The following is a 14,874-nucleotide window of genomic DNA, read 5'->3' on the forward strand; positions in this document are numbered from 1 at the left end:
CCTCATCTAAGTTGGTGTCTTCAGTAACAGACTCAGGACAGGAGTCAGTATGACTTCTTTGACAAGTTTTCATCCAGGGAATGTGCCTTGGGACTCCTGAGGGGATTACATTGAATCAGATGTGGGTCTTGAGCGCCAAGTAGTTTCAAAGTCTAGGGGTCCATTTGCCCTATCTACCAGAATGTGAGGAGGAGGATAAAGTCTTCAGAGGGGGTCTGAATGGATCAAAACTCTGGGAGGATGCCAGTCATCTTGACCCAGCCAAAGCCCTTCCACATCTTTGAAAGACAACTCAGCCATTGAAAATGAAGAAGACCAACTCAAATTAGTTACATCAGAAGCCCTCTTGACTCCAAAGGCTGAAAGCCCCAAGGAGGAGAGGACTGAACTGTTATTACTACTACAACTAATCTGTACAGTCATTCACCAAGCATCTTTTCCAAGGCTATATTAACTCAGTGACACTAATATCCCATCACTCTACTGCACCCCAAAATAAGACTACCAGTGTTCTGATAGCCAGTATTTGGCATTGTTAAATCCTTGCTATACCAGTCATAAAGCTATTATTTTATTTTTATAATATACACACACTAAGGGAAAAGTCAAAGCAGCATGGGAGCATTATATTACATTTACATTTGCTCCCTAACTTCCCTCTTACATTTTCTCTACTTGACTTATGTTATTGCATTTTTGTGGTATTTCACCTCCACTATCATGACAATAATTCATTCCAATGACATGCAACCATTGCTGTGAAGAAGTTCATTTTGAGATCCATGGGGTACTCAGTCTCTACCGTCTGGTGTATGTGACCCCTCTTTCATACACTGTCTTGCTCAAGATGGCCATTTCACATTTCTAACACATGATTTAATCTTGTGCATCATGATCATGTTACTTGTCTCTCCCACTCTGAACAGAGACTAGCTTGATCTTTTGTAGCATGTTGTAATATTCCTGGGATCTATATTATATCATCGAATGCTTAAAAAAGAGAACGCTGATTGATCGACCTAATTTAAGTGAAAGCTTACAATCTTGAACTGTCAGATCAGTGATTTTTTTCCCAGGGAAAACAATCGCTGATCCAAAACACATACACACAACACAAGCACACCAAACAAACAGAAATCCACACACATACACCTAAAATCTGATACCTAACCCTAAACTAAACTATGCACACACCACTAACTACCCACTTACCTTAACCCAAAAGGTCCATCACTATCGCACTCACCTCACTTGCTCCCTAACCCTAACTCACTTAAATCTGCCCTAACCCTCATGTCCACTCAATCGCACACATACCTAACCTGAGCCCTAACCCTAACTCACCTAAATCACCCTAACACTCACATCCACACAATCACACACTTACCTGAATCCGACCGGTAACTTTCCACCATAACACTGACAATACCGAAGCAACAGAAAAGGACAACCAAATTCTTTCCCTAGGAAAAAATTTGAGTTTCTGCTGCTTCGATATTTTGCAGTTTCGCGAAAATAAGTTCGACCAATCAGCCTTCACTTTTTTAAGCGTTCGAGGATATAATATAGACCCATATTCCTGCTCCTAACTCCCACATTTCATTTTGGTGGCTTTCATTGTGGATTTCTTCCAACCAAATGTCCTTTTCCTTTTTATGACCTACATGACTGCACACAGTACTGCCAGTATGATATGGCTGACACACAGTTAAGTGATAGCGTTACCTCTTTCCTTCTTACATCTATTCCTTAAGGATAAATACAGCAGTCTGTTTGCTGTTAATACCACTGATATCTTGCCCTGTATCTCCAATCCTGGTGTTATCAACATTTCCAGAACAGACCTGTTTGCTACTTTGTTGCCATGAGGTGTAGTCAATACCTCTATAACAGCCCCTTTCTCTTCTCCTTTGCCATCAATTTTTTAAAAGTTTTTTTATTTAACATTTGTTATTGAAGTGTGTGGACTAGTCCAGAGCCTCTTTCCAGCCATAGTCTGGGCACCAAAGTCAAAGATAAATGCAATATATATATGGATAGGTAAATAGATAGATAGATAGATAGATAGATAGATAGATAGATGGATAGATAGATGTAGCTAGACAGATAGATAGATGTGGACATATGTCTATCAATATATATGGGGAAACTGAAAACCATCTAATCCCACTTTGGTAGATATCTGTTTAGTCGACAAAATTTGGTCAGCTACACAGAGGGTCAACAGGTGTGTGAGATCACACAGTTCTTGGGACTGGGAAATATGCCCTTTCCCTGACATTCTGCGATCTCGGAGTTAGCATATATGATAAGCAGGGGGTGTGCAGGGTTCTTGCCCCTTGCAAATAAACTATGTTTTATGTTATTTTTTAAACTTTTGTTTTGCATGCCCAGAGATTTTTGCTCAGCATATGCATAGCAACATATCGACATTTGCAAAGTCAACTTTAGTGATCAACATTATGAAAGTGAATGCTTGGGCCATTTGCTCATTACCATTAGGCCATTTTATACACACACACACACACATATTATATACATATATATATATGATCCTGAAGTGAAAAATAATTATGTCCAATACATATGAATGGCTAAAAAATAATCCTTTATTAAACAGACCGGTTTCGGCAACCAGTGCCTTCTTCAGTGTATGAAAAAGTCTCCAAAAATCCCAACTATTTATAGACACACCCCACCTGTGAGACTGATGGAAAATACCACCAGTAAATATTTAAAGAAAAAGAAACCAAAATTTAAACTACTGTTATACATAATGAATAAATGCAACCATATCTGGACAATATGTGGCAAATATAAAGACAAATTAAAAATAAAAAGAAAATAGAACATTGAAAATTAAAAAATAAAAAATATGTTATAAACTGACCCCAACACATTGAACTAAATTGCAGATAAGTAGATACATATCACTTGTGGTATAGTTATGATAAGAACATATATCATAGAGGCTATCATAACCATAAAGAACATCACATCCAAAGCCTGAAAAAAGCCAATAAATATTCCAACAGAAAACATGTGGTTAACAATTGATGATATGGCCGAATTCGAAAATCCGTGCTTAGTCAAGTGATTAAGTAATCAATCGATTCAGTGCCAACTTCACCCCCCTCTCACCCCCTAAATGGCCCATCTCAATACCAGAAGATTGCCAAATTCTGGTAATAACGGCCACACAGGTAAAAAACGCACTCTCCAAAGCTAAGAATACAGCATCCATGGGACCAGATGACATCCCGGGCTGTGTACTACATGAACTACAATATGAACTGGCATCTCACCTAAGTGTCATGTTTAATCATAGCCTCACCTCAGGTTTTGTGCCCACTGAGTGGCGCACAGCTACAGTTATCCCACTCCACAAGGGGGGATCCACCTTGGATCCCGGAAACTACAGTCCCATCAGTCTGACAAGCCTTATCTGCAAGGCCATGGAGCGTATTTGTCATGGAACTTATAAACAAAGACATTGGCAACCTTCAAACACTGGACCCCACCCAGTTTGGGTTCATGAAGGGCCGATCTTGTCTCCTGAACTTGATTGACTTCTTCGAATCAGTCTCCAGAGCCATGGACAAGGGTAAGGTGATCCACACAGCCTATCTAGACCTTGCCAAGGCCTTTAACACCATCCCCCACTCTGGAATCATAGATAAACTTACTAAGCTGGGCATTAATCCCTACGTCACCCAATGGGTTGCTAACTGGCTTACTGATAGAACCCACACTGTAAAAGTAGCTGACTCCAAATCCAGCTCCAGACAAGTGACAAGTGGAGTACCTCAGGATTCAGTCCTGCGACCGCTCTTGTTTGGCATCTACTTCTCTGAAGTACAGACCAACACTAAGGGACTCTGGATAACAAAGTTTGCAGATGACTGCAAACTGGGAACCATTATTGAATCCCCAAATGATGTGGATAATCTACAAAAGGGCCTTAGAGAAACAGATGCTTGGTGCCAAAGCCATGGGCACAAGCTCAATGCCAAGAAATGTATAGTTATCCCCTTTGGGAAAAAACATGTATCCATGAATTACCATATAGGTGGCAGTACAGTAAACATCAAAAGTGTGATAAGAGACTTAGGGACACAGGTGGACAGCAGTCTCACCTTCAATAACCACATCGCCACAACAGTCAGGAAATCCTTCTATGTGGCACACCTCATCACTAAAGGCTTTTCATCCAGAAAAAAGGAGGTCATTGTCCCACTGTACTCATCCCTCATTAGACCCATTATAGAATACAATGCCTCGTTTGGTATGTACCTCTCAAGACATCTGCAACAACTGGAAAGGCCACAGAAATGCCTCACTAAAAGAATCACAGGCCTAAAGCAGATGCCCTACGCTGACCGCCTTAAAAAACTCCAGCTATACTCTGTCGCATATCGTCTACTCAGAGGCGATCTTTGCTTAACATACAAGGCCATGTCAAACCCAGAGCTGTTGGACATGCTACACATAAAGAAATCCCAATCTCTCAGAGCCACACACTCCAGGGAGCTAAACCTTGTCATCACAATAAACAAAACATGCTGGAGGGATAGATTCCTGACCCAGAGACTCCCCAGACTCTGGAATAGATTGCCCATACATGTCAAGCAGAGTGCCTCTTTGGTCCTCTTCAAAAGGAACCTTGACGATTGGATGGGAGAAAGGAAATTCACCCCGGGGATCACGTCAGTTGCCATGCTAGACAGGGGTCCAGGGAAGTAAATAGTGTGGGAAGAAATAGCCAGGGAATTGTTATGGCTAGGCTTGTATAGGCCCTAGGGCTGATAGCCTAGTACCAACCTATGAACCTATGAACCTATAAGTGCTACAAACTGTGGCATAAACTGGAAACCTGGACTGACAATTGTAATGTTTATTGAAATGCACTATGATGTTGCAATGTTGGAAACTGTAAAAAGTGCCTGTAAAAATGTAGGGACAGGTAACACACTTGTTGCAAGGAAATATTCCTTTAGGGTCAATATTATGATCTGGAAAGCATTACAACCAGTTACAGTACAATTAAATGTTTCTGACCTGAAAGAAATGAGGGACGAAGCGAATCTACCTGTGACACAATCAGCATGTTCTGACCCTTTTCAGCATCCTAAACACCCTACTCTTTTTAAGAATGAACAGAGTCAACCTAATGCATTTCAGCAACGATCATTTTCAGACCCTTTTCAGCATCCTAATGACCCTACCCTTTTTAACAATAAAACTGATCAATCTAATGGATTTCAACCTACAGTTTCCATCCTGAATTTTGTTTCTGATACAGAACGAAACAACCCCTTTTTATCCAACAACAATGAACATATAACAGTTGACCTGATCAACGAGCAACATCAATACCATCCAGATCACGAGAAGTGTAAATCCCTCATTTACAGACTACAGAGATTAATCACTCTATATAAAAATATAGAGTATGATCATTTTTTTTTTAAATCCTGTATTCACCATAACATAGTTCCCAAAGGTTTAAGGTTTTGCAAATTTCCCAACGGAACCAAAAGGGACTCTGACATTTATAACAAACTCTGCATAATTTATAATGATGCAGGTGTGGCGACACTTAACATTTTAATTGACCACAACCAAGATAGACTGATCCATATCAGAAAAGACATTGAAGAATTAAACAATACAATCTTTACACACCATGATTTTTTAACATATAAATACCTATATGATTTGATAACTCCTAAAATAACGAGACATGTGGCCACCCTTATTTACAGGAAAAAACGCAAGCTTAATAGAGATTTACAGGAATACCAAAATAATAACGCTTACAATATTGGGAGAAAATGGACCCCTGCTAAACACCACAATACTAGTAATTTCATCCCCACTAAGAAGAGATTTGTTAACACTGCTCCCCCACTTACACCCACTCCTATTGCTTCTCCACAATATAATATTGGGACTCTTATCAGCCCTACTTATACTCCTATCACTTCACCTAGTAACCCTACTAATTTAACCCACACCACTACAGAATTACCACATTCTGATGAACCTGAGCAGCATTTTTTATCACAGGACCAGAGATTTATCCATAACAACATTCAGACTACCACGACAGACATGAACATGAGAATGAGAGGAGGGGAGAGACACAGATGGAGGGGGAGATGGAGAGGACTACTTTGAACAGTGTTTCAAGGCAGGAAAGTAATTACGAGGAACTCAATGATAATGCATTAATGGATAGTAGACAGCATATATTTTCCAACGCAGTCTTTAACCTTACTGACAGAACACTATCTGACTCTCACTTACAAGTTCTTAATAAAGGTTACACTTTCATACCCTCACAGAGAGCCAATGTCACCAATGTTTTGCTTGACCTACGACTCTACATTAGGAAACTCAACCTTAAGATGCTATACCATGATAGTGATACAGACAATGATTCTGACACCAATGACAACAACTCCAGTTACAACCCATGTTTAGGAAGAGAAGCTTATATAATCCCACCCTCAATAACACTTTGTCTACCTTTCTGAGTGTGTGTGTGATTTTGACATTAGGAATATTCTTCGTTCTGACAATGGGTGTAAGTGGTACAATCTCTCTAGTAATGAACTCAAAGCCCTCAACGATCTCAAACATGATAGTAATATCAGGATCATGAAAGCCGATAAAGGCACAGGAGTAGTTCTCATGGAAGCTAACAAATACACCACCATTATTGAAAACATGCTAGTCAACAATCAATATTACAAAAAAGTCACTCTCAAAGACGTCAACAGTTTAAAACAGTTGATAAACTTCTCAAATCTCTTGAAAGAAACCAATTAATTTCACTTGAGGTCTACTTAAGCCTTTTAGTTGAAGAACCTAACCTAGGCAAGCTCTTTGGCATTCCCAAAATACACAAAAATGTAACTAATCCCCCTTCAGACTCATCATTTCCAACAAAAAGACAAAGACTGAAAGAATTTCTGAGTTTCTTGACAGCATTTTCAACCCATTAGTGCAAGCTACAGAATTCTACATTAAAGATTCCTGGGACTTTCTCAACAATCTGCACAAATTGCAGCTTGACTTTTCCAAATGCCAATTGGTGACTCTAGATATTACAGCACTATACACCAACATTCCACACTACGAAGGTTTAAAAGCATTAGAGGAATTCCTTACCAACAACACAAATTTCAACCACAACATGATTGAAATGCTACTCACCCTTACCTCCACGGTTCTGACTAACAACTTTTTCCATTTTAACAACGTTATCTATCAGCAAGTAAAAGGAGTGGCAATGGGATCAAAAGTGTCCCCTGCCTTTGCCAATTTAGTGCTCAGCAACTGGGAAAAGATGTCTCTCACTCAGCTTCCTTTATTCAACAAAGTTCGATTATACAGACGTTACATAGATGACATCTTTTTTGTTTGGGAAGGACCCCTACATGAATTAGATGTTTTCATCAATGCACTCAGGAGCAGCATCCCTTACCTCAATTTTAAGATTTCTGGTAGTGGTACCTGCGTCAACTTTTTAGATACCACTATTTCCATTGACCTTAATTCTGGATCTCTAACCTCCAACATCTTCCGCAAGGATACTTACAGGAACAACTTTTTAAACTTCCAAAGCGTTCACCCCTTTTTTATGAAGAAAAACGTTGTAAAAGGCCAATTCATCAGAGGGTCAAGACTTGTTAGTGATGATGATGTTTTTAGAGGAGAATGTATTTTTTTGTCTCACATGTTTATTGCCAGAGAGTACCCAGAACAACTGGTACACAATATATTCACGGAGATAGCAGCTAGAAGACACAACAATTTCAAACCTATATTATTGCATGGTTTCACTCCTAACTCCAGAGTCCCGCTTAACAGTAACAGAACTTGCAGTTTCCCTTTACCTATTAGTCGGGACCTCCCAGCCATTATAGATATCATCCACAAAAACTGGAACATCATTCAAGCCAACAGCTACGCTAAACATGTTTTAGGTAATACACCTTTGTTCACTTTCAAGAAAACCAAGACGCTTAAATCATCCTTCGAAAAAAGTGAACCACAGTACACTTTGAACCCAGATCATAATATTGACCCTAAATGAATGTTTCCTTGCAACAAGTGTGTTACCTGTCCCTACATTTTTACAGGCACTTTTTACAGTTTCCAACATTGTAACATCACAGTGCATTTCAATAAACATTACAATTGTCAGTCCAGTTTTCTAGTTTATGCCACAGTTTGTAGCACTTGTCACAATTTCTATGTTGGCAAAACCATTAGGAAACTGTCTGATAGAATGAAGGAGCACCTGGCTGCCATAAGGAAAGGAGACTCCAGCAATGCACTTGGCAGGCACAAACTATATTGCATTGGCTTTAACAAGTTTCTTTTTTTCGTTCTTGAACAGATATAGCAATACTTTGGTGATTGCGAATCTTTGCTAGAATTGAAGGAACTTAGGTGGCAGTTACTGCTTAATGTTGAAAACAGTCCAGGACTTAATGAATCTTTGAATGTTAAATGTGCCCTTCGTTGGCTCTCATAACCACTCCCATTCTGTATTTTACCTATCATTTTTAGTTTCATCACTGCTGTTATAGGGCTTGTCCATCATTTTGCTTTTTAGCCTCCTCATAGGCTGTTGCACTTAACACGCCCCTTTTTTCAATAGTGTTGTTTTAAACTGTTTATAGCAGTCTGTTGTCATTTATTTTATTATTGTTCTGATGAAGCTCAAGTCAACATTAAATGAGTGAAAGCGCTCAACATCAGTTTTGTGGTTTAGTGTTTCTTTTGTTTTCCAGTTTTAGCAGAAGTTTTATCAGTATAAATATATATATGCATATGGATAATTTAGTGTAGCTTAACCAGCATATTATTTGGAAGGTAGACAAAAACTGCAGTACCAGGAGGGAAAACAGGTAGGAATTTGAAGAACATGCAAACTCCTCAAAGACAGTAACCCAAAATCAGGATTGAATCCCAGATCTGGGACCTGTGTAGTAGAGCTCTTACCACTTAAATGATATTTCACATCAGGGCTGCTGTGGCCCCAAAGGTAGTACTTTACACTTCGGCAAGGACAGAACCCTCACCAGAGAAACTTGAGGTCCAACACCAATCAGAATGTTTCGAGGAACAAACGGAACCAGAGGCGGAGATAGCGCAATGCTCTAACACATTGCATATAGTGCAAAGCATGGAAGGAGATTTTAAAATATATAATTTTACCTCCTTTGAAATCGATCAAAGCATTTGCAATTTTTTCTCCAAAGGATTGACTTTTGTTCCGGACACACATTTTGATTTAGTAAAAACAATCATAGATGTTAAATTATTTGTACGTAAGTTAAACCTGAGAGCCACTTTAGGCGACATGCCCACCCTTCTCAATAATTTTAGGATAGCTAGTGTGTTTAACCCACCACTCTTAGACAGGCTTAAAGTTTTTGAAATGGCCTGCGAGTTGGATTTAAGACATTTGGCATCGAAGCAAAATAACATCAAAAGGGGTAAATTTAACATATCAACACAGCAAAGGGATCTTATCAAGATCCTAAAAGATTGCAACATCAGGGTTATGAAACCCGATAAGGCGAATGGACTTGTTTTCATGGACCAATATGTTTATGTCAACAAAATGTTAATGCATTTAGCATCAGGACCATACCAGGAAGTCAGTATCAATGAAATTAACACAGCATATAGTAAAGTTAAAGGTATTTTGGATGACTTACTATTTGAAAATTCCATTGATATTGATTTACATACGTACTTAACTATTCCATCACCTAAGTTACCATTCTTGTTTGGGGTGCCCAAAATCCACAAATCAGTGTTGGATCCACCTTTTAGGCCTATAATTGATGGAAGAGGGTCCATTTTGAGTGCTGCAGCTATATATGTAGACAATGTACTCAAACCATTAATAGCTAGCGAAAAGCAGATTTGTAAGGACTCTTGGAGTTTTTTGAGGGAAATAAACAGAATTCCATTCAATCCTGAGTTCGTTCTCCTCACAGTAGATGTAAAAGATCTTTACACGGTTATTCCCCACAATATAGGCTTAGAGTGGATCAGGGAGTTCCTCTTTGATAGAAAGGTTAACAATACCACTATTTGTACAGTAGAGACCCTTCTTGAGCAAATTCTTATTCACAATTTTTTTAAGTTTGAAGGGTGCATGTATTTACAGACATCTGGTGTGGCGATGGGCTCGCCTTGCGGAGGGGCTTATGCCAATTGTGTCATGGCACAATGGGAGAATTCCCTTTTGTTCCATGATCCCAATTTTAAAAGGCATGTCGCCTGGTACACCAGGTACCAGGACGACATGTTCTTTTTATGGAAAGGGCCTTCTGGAGACATCCCTTCTTTCATTGCTTCCATCTCCAATTTGACCAATTTTTTAGAATTCACCTATGAATTCCATCATTCCAGTATTAATTTTTTGGATATTTCGTTACATAAAGATGAGCAGAATTTGAGATTTAAAAGCACTATTTACAGGAAACCCACATATTCTAACGGTTTCCTTCACTATTCTAGCTGTCACCCGTACCATCAAAAGAAAGCCGTAGTAAAAGGGCAAATGGTGCGGGCGGCTAGGATGGTTTCTGAAAGTGAGGATTTTCTGGTCGAATGTGCAAATCTCTCAAGTATGTTTCACAACAGAGTTTATCCGTGCAAAATGGTGGTGGAGATCATGGAAGAAGTGGTACAGAAACGGAACACAGGGCATTTTAGCCCTATATTAAACACAGAATTGCAGCTCCAGTCTGATGATGGCCCACGGGATGGAGAGCAAAACATAAATTTAGCCCACAGTAAATCCCCGTCTAATTTAAGGTTTTTATGTACCTTTTCTATAGACCATCGATTCATAAGAGACATCTTATGTAAGAACTGGGTTATAATATCACGTGATAGAAACCTTCAAGAGAAATTTGAAGGTCCCCCGGCTATCACATTTAGAAGGGCGGTTAATCTTAAAACCTTATTAGAGGCTGGAAAACCCATGGTGCATACACATAATTTAGGAATGGCAAAATGTGGGTTTTGTAGACAATGTGGGTTTATTAAAGAAGGACATTCCATAAGAATTAACAACATTGAATACAAAGTCAGAGGCAAATTTAATTGTAATACCAAGGCGATTGTTTATGTGGCAACTTGCTCAGACTGTTACGCTTTCTACATAGGAAAGACCGAGCGTAAGCTCAAACAGCGTATTTATGAACATTCTTACGCTGTGAGTAAGAAAGATGAATCAAATGCTCTAGCCTGTCATATTATTGAACATCCTACACATAAATTCAGATTTACAGTATTGAAGCAAGTAGACGTCACTTCATATATAGGCCCATGGCAAATCCATCTTGAGATGGAAGAATTATTTTGGCAGATAAGGACTGCAGCCAGTTATCCACCAGGCTTAAACAAACAAACATCTATAGCCTGTATTTTAAAAAAACTGGCTTTAAAAAGATAGTTTTAGTTGATAGTTTTATGCAGTATCCCTTTCAACACTAGTTTAATTTAATTTAGTAATTATGTAAAGTGTGTTGTAAGTGGATTTTGATTGAGTGTTTTAGATTGTTTTCAAATGAATTTATCACCATTACCATTTTTTATGGTGGAGTGGCATTCACTCGCTATTAGAGTTTAATACCTTATTTGAAAAGCAATTTTAACATTAATATAATTAATAAGAATATGGGAATTGCAATGTAACTTTTAAAATGCATGTTTTAAAACGCATGAAACACTAATATTGTATCAATTCAAAAATGACTTCAGTGCATTTTTAGAAATATGTTTCATATTTCACATTTAACATGCGTAGTAAGATTAGTTAGATGTGATATTAGTGGACTTCACAGTGTTGTCTTTAACAGTTTAACAGTTTAATTAGTTGGTTTATTAATTAAATGCCTTTAAATACGAGCTGCTGCTTGTGTCACTGTTTGAACTTGTTTGTCTGTTATTTCTGAAGAAGGAAGGGCATGGGACCTTCCGAAAGCGCTTAAAACAATTAAATCAGACTTTCAATTTTATTCGGAAGTCAGTACTTGATTTGAATTACTTTGTTTCCAGCTCCGTTTTCAATTTTGTCATTCTCTAGTACTTTACACTTGTCTGTACTGAACCTCACCTGCTTAATTCATCATCCTTTCTACATCCTTCCATGGACTCTTTCTTATCTCTCACTGCTAATCATCTCTTTTCTTCATCACTGAAGAGACTTACCCTGTCCTCATCTCCATCAGGTACACCCGAGGTGTACATGATGTACAGTACTGGTCCTGGGGTAGATCATTATGGTTCGCTTCTCCACTAGTCGATTTCTTAATTTCTGACCTTGCCCCTCTTACCATAACCACATCTGTCTCCCCATTTAAATATGAAGCCATTTGGTTTCTCAGTTTTGATCCTACACTCAGCCCTTCTAGTTCTTCATAAAGCCTCCTATATGGGCCTGAGTAAAAGGCTTGCTAAAGTCCAGTTTGAATATGTCTAGTTCTGCTTTTCTGTAACCTAATAATAACATTTCATCCATGAAGTCATAATGGATGCTGTCTCATAGATTGCTGTCCTCTAGAAATATTACCAACATTCCCCTCAGAATTCCCTATATTACTTTCCCTGCTGCCAGTGTTAAGCTTGCAGAAGTATAATTCCTATGATTTTTCCTGCCACCCTAATCCAAGGATGCCATGCTCCTGATTCATATCAAAAGGTTTACCATCGCATTGGACAGACTTTTGGTAAACTCTAGCAGGCAGCCCATCTACTTTTTTGGTTTATCATCCATAAGAACAGCCAGTTCATTCATCATCTCCTCTTTCTCTATCCTGGTTCCTGAATACTGTTTTGCACATTCTGCTCTGCCACCATATCACCATAGGATGCCTTCCCTCACTTTTCTTTTGTGAAAATTGATCAAAATATTTGTTCGGTGCCTCAGCTTTTTCTCAGGCTTTTGTGATCTTCCTCCAATTCTTTGCTTGCCTTGCCTAGATATGTCTCTAACATCCAGAATTTGTAATTTTTGGGTAGCAATAAAAGCTGGAGCTCTAAGACCTCCATCAACTGCCACCATCTATTTACCTTCAAGATTTGAATCCGTACATCTTGCTGGATTTGGATCTCCTTTCTTTCTCCCACTTTCTCATCCTTCTCTCTTAATTTAACTGGAACATGATACACTCTACAGTTCCATCATTTCTCTACCCTTTCTTCTACCTTGACTGCCAGTGCTCAAACCCCCAAATTTGACTTGCTCCCTCCTGTGGTACATTCTTGACTTGTTGCCCTTATATATGTGGAGTTGTAGTCTACCTCCAGCTTTCTCTTTTTTGTCATTCTTAAGCAACCTGCAAGTAGACCTATATTTATTATTTTTTTTTCTTTTGCCAAACTGTTAATTTAACAGTTTGACAATTACATAACTAATTTACAATTACTTACCTATTAGACTCCAGCATAATTAGAGCTGGAACCGAGAATGACATAACCACTCCCTGACCTCCCATGAATATTAACGCCATAAACACGGCTAACTGCATTTAAATTTCTGCATTCAGAAGCAGTCCTTAAAACTTAATATTTTTTTAAAGGCCGCAAAATGCACTTTTCTTTCCACGCAAAAAGTTACATGCAAGCAGTTTTTCATTTGAAAAGAAAAGTAATTTCACGCCTTTAAACATGATCTTTAAGATAAATATTTCTGTTGCCATCTTACAATATTTAACTTTGTTAGACACATATAAAGATATGACGGCTACATTTTCCTACACCTTCCACAATCTCAAGGTTAGCAATATTACTATAATTAATTAGCACTAAATCAAAAATGTTTTTTTTTTCCCCTTTTGCAGGACTGTACAATCTGCAATAAGTCTTTCTTCTTCATCATGGGCCAGATTTCAAGAGTTGCTCACAGTGTAAATCTTCCCCGATTCTTTGTTCTCAACACAAGTGACTTACTTTGGTGTACATCTTTAAACAGGCTTACAGAGGGAGACAGATTCCAAAAGACCTGCTCTCACTGTAAGTGAAAGCAGGACTTTTGGAATTGGGCCCTTATCTAAGAATTTCTATTCAACAGGCCCAAATTTCTATGGTACTAGTACTGTCCATGTTCTCCAGCATCAACACTTGCATCTTCTTAACCTGGCTCTTTCAATGCAGATTAATACTACCCAACCACACTCTGAGGTACTCGTGCTTATTTCTCAGATACGCTATTTACCGCATTTCTACTGCTTAAACTCTTCTGTTTCTTTGACAATCCCTTCCCCGTCTGTCTGTCTTTCTCTCCTTCCATCATTACATCAGTCCGTTTTCATTCATGTTTTTGAAACCAGGTAATTGGGATTGTCAAAATTACACTTTTTAATCACAATCCATGTCACAAAATGACTACAGGTGAAATAACAGCAAGCATTTTGATAAGCCGTAGAACTGATACAATAATTACAATCATTACATTGAATACAGACATTTTTACAGTAGACTTGTTAAAGTACTTTGTGAGCATGAAAATGTATTTTGTGAAACAAGAACATTGTCAGCTGGAAAATAAGCTTACATGCTTTGTGAAAAGTTTTTAAATTTTACATGGATCAAAAAAGGAGGGTGAGGAAAACTGTGAGATGAGTAATTTTTAGGCATGTATTTGTTGCAAACAGGTGCAGGTGGAGGAGCATTTTAGATGCTGTGGTAGGGTCTATTGAATAGTTGTCTTGTAAGGAATATTTGATGGAAGGGAGTGGCATATATTTTGGTCTAACTTGTAGAAAGCATTCTCAGTAGTTTTGATGTAAATAGAAGTCTATGAAAAGTGCTGACTCATGGGGTTTGATTCCT

Source organism: Protopterus annectens, chromosome 2.part0 (assembly GCF_019279795.1).
Source record: "Protopterus annectens isolate FY-2018-M chromosome 2.part0, PAN1.0, whole genome shotgun sequence".
In the NCBI taxonomy this organism is placed as follows: Eukaryota; Metazoa; Chordata; order Ceratodontiformes; family Protopteridae; genus Protopterus; species Protopterus annectens.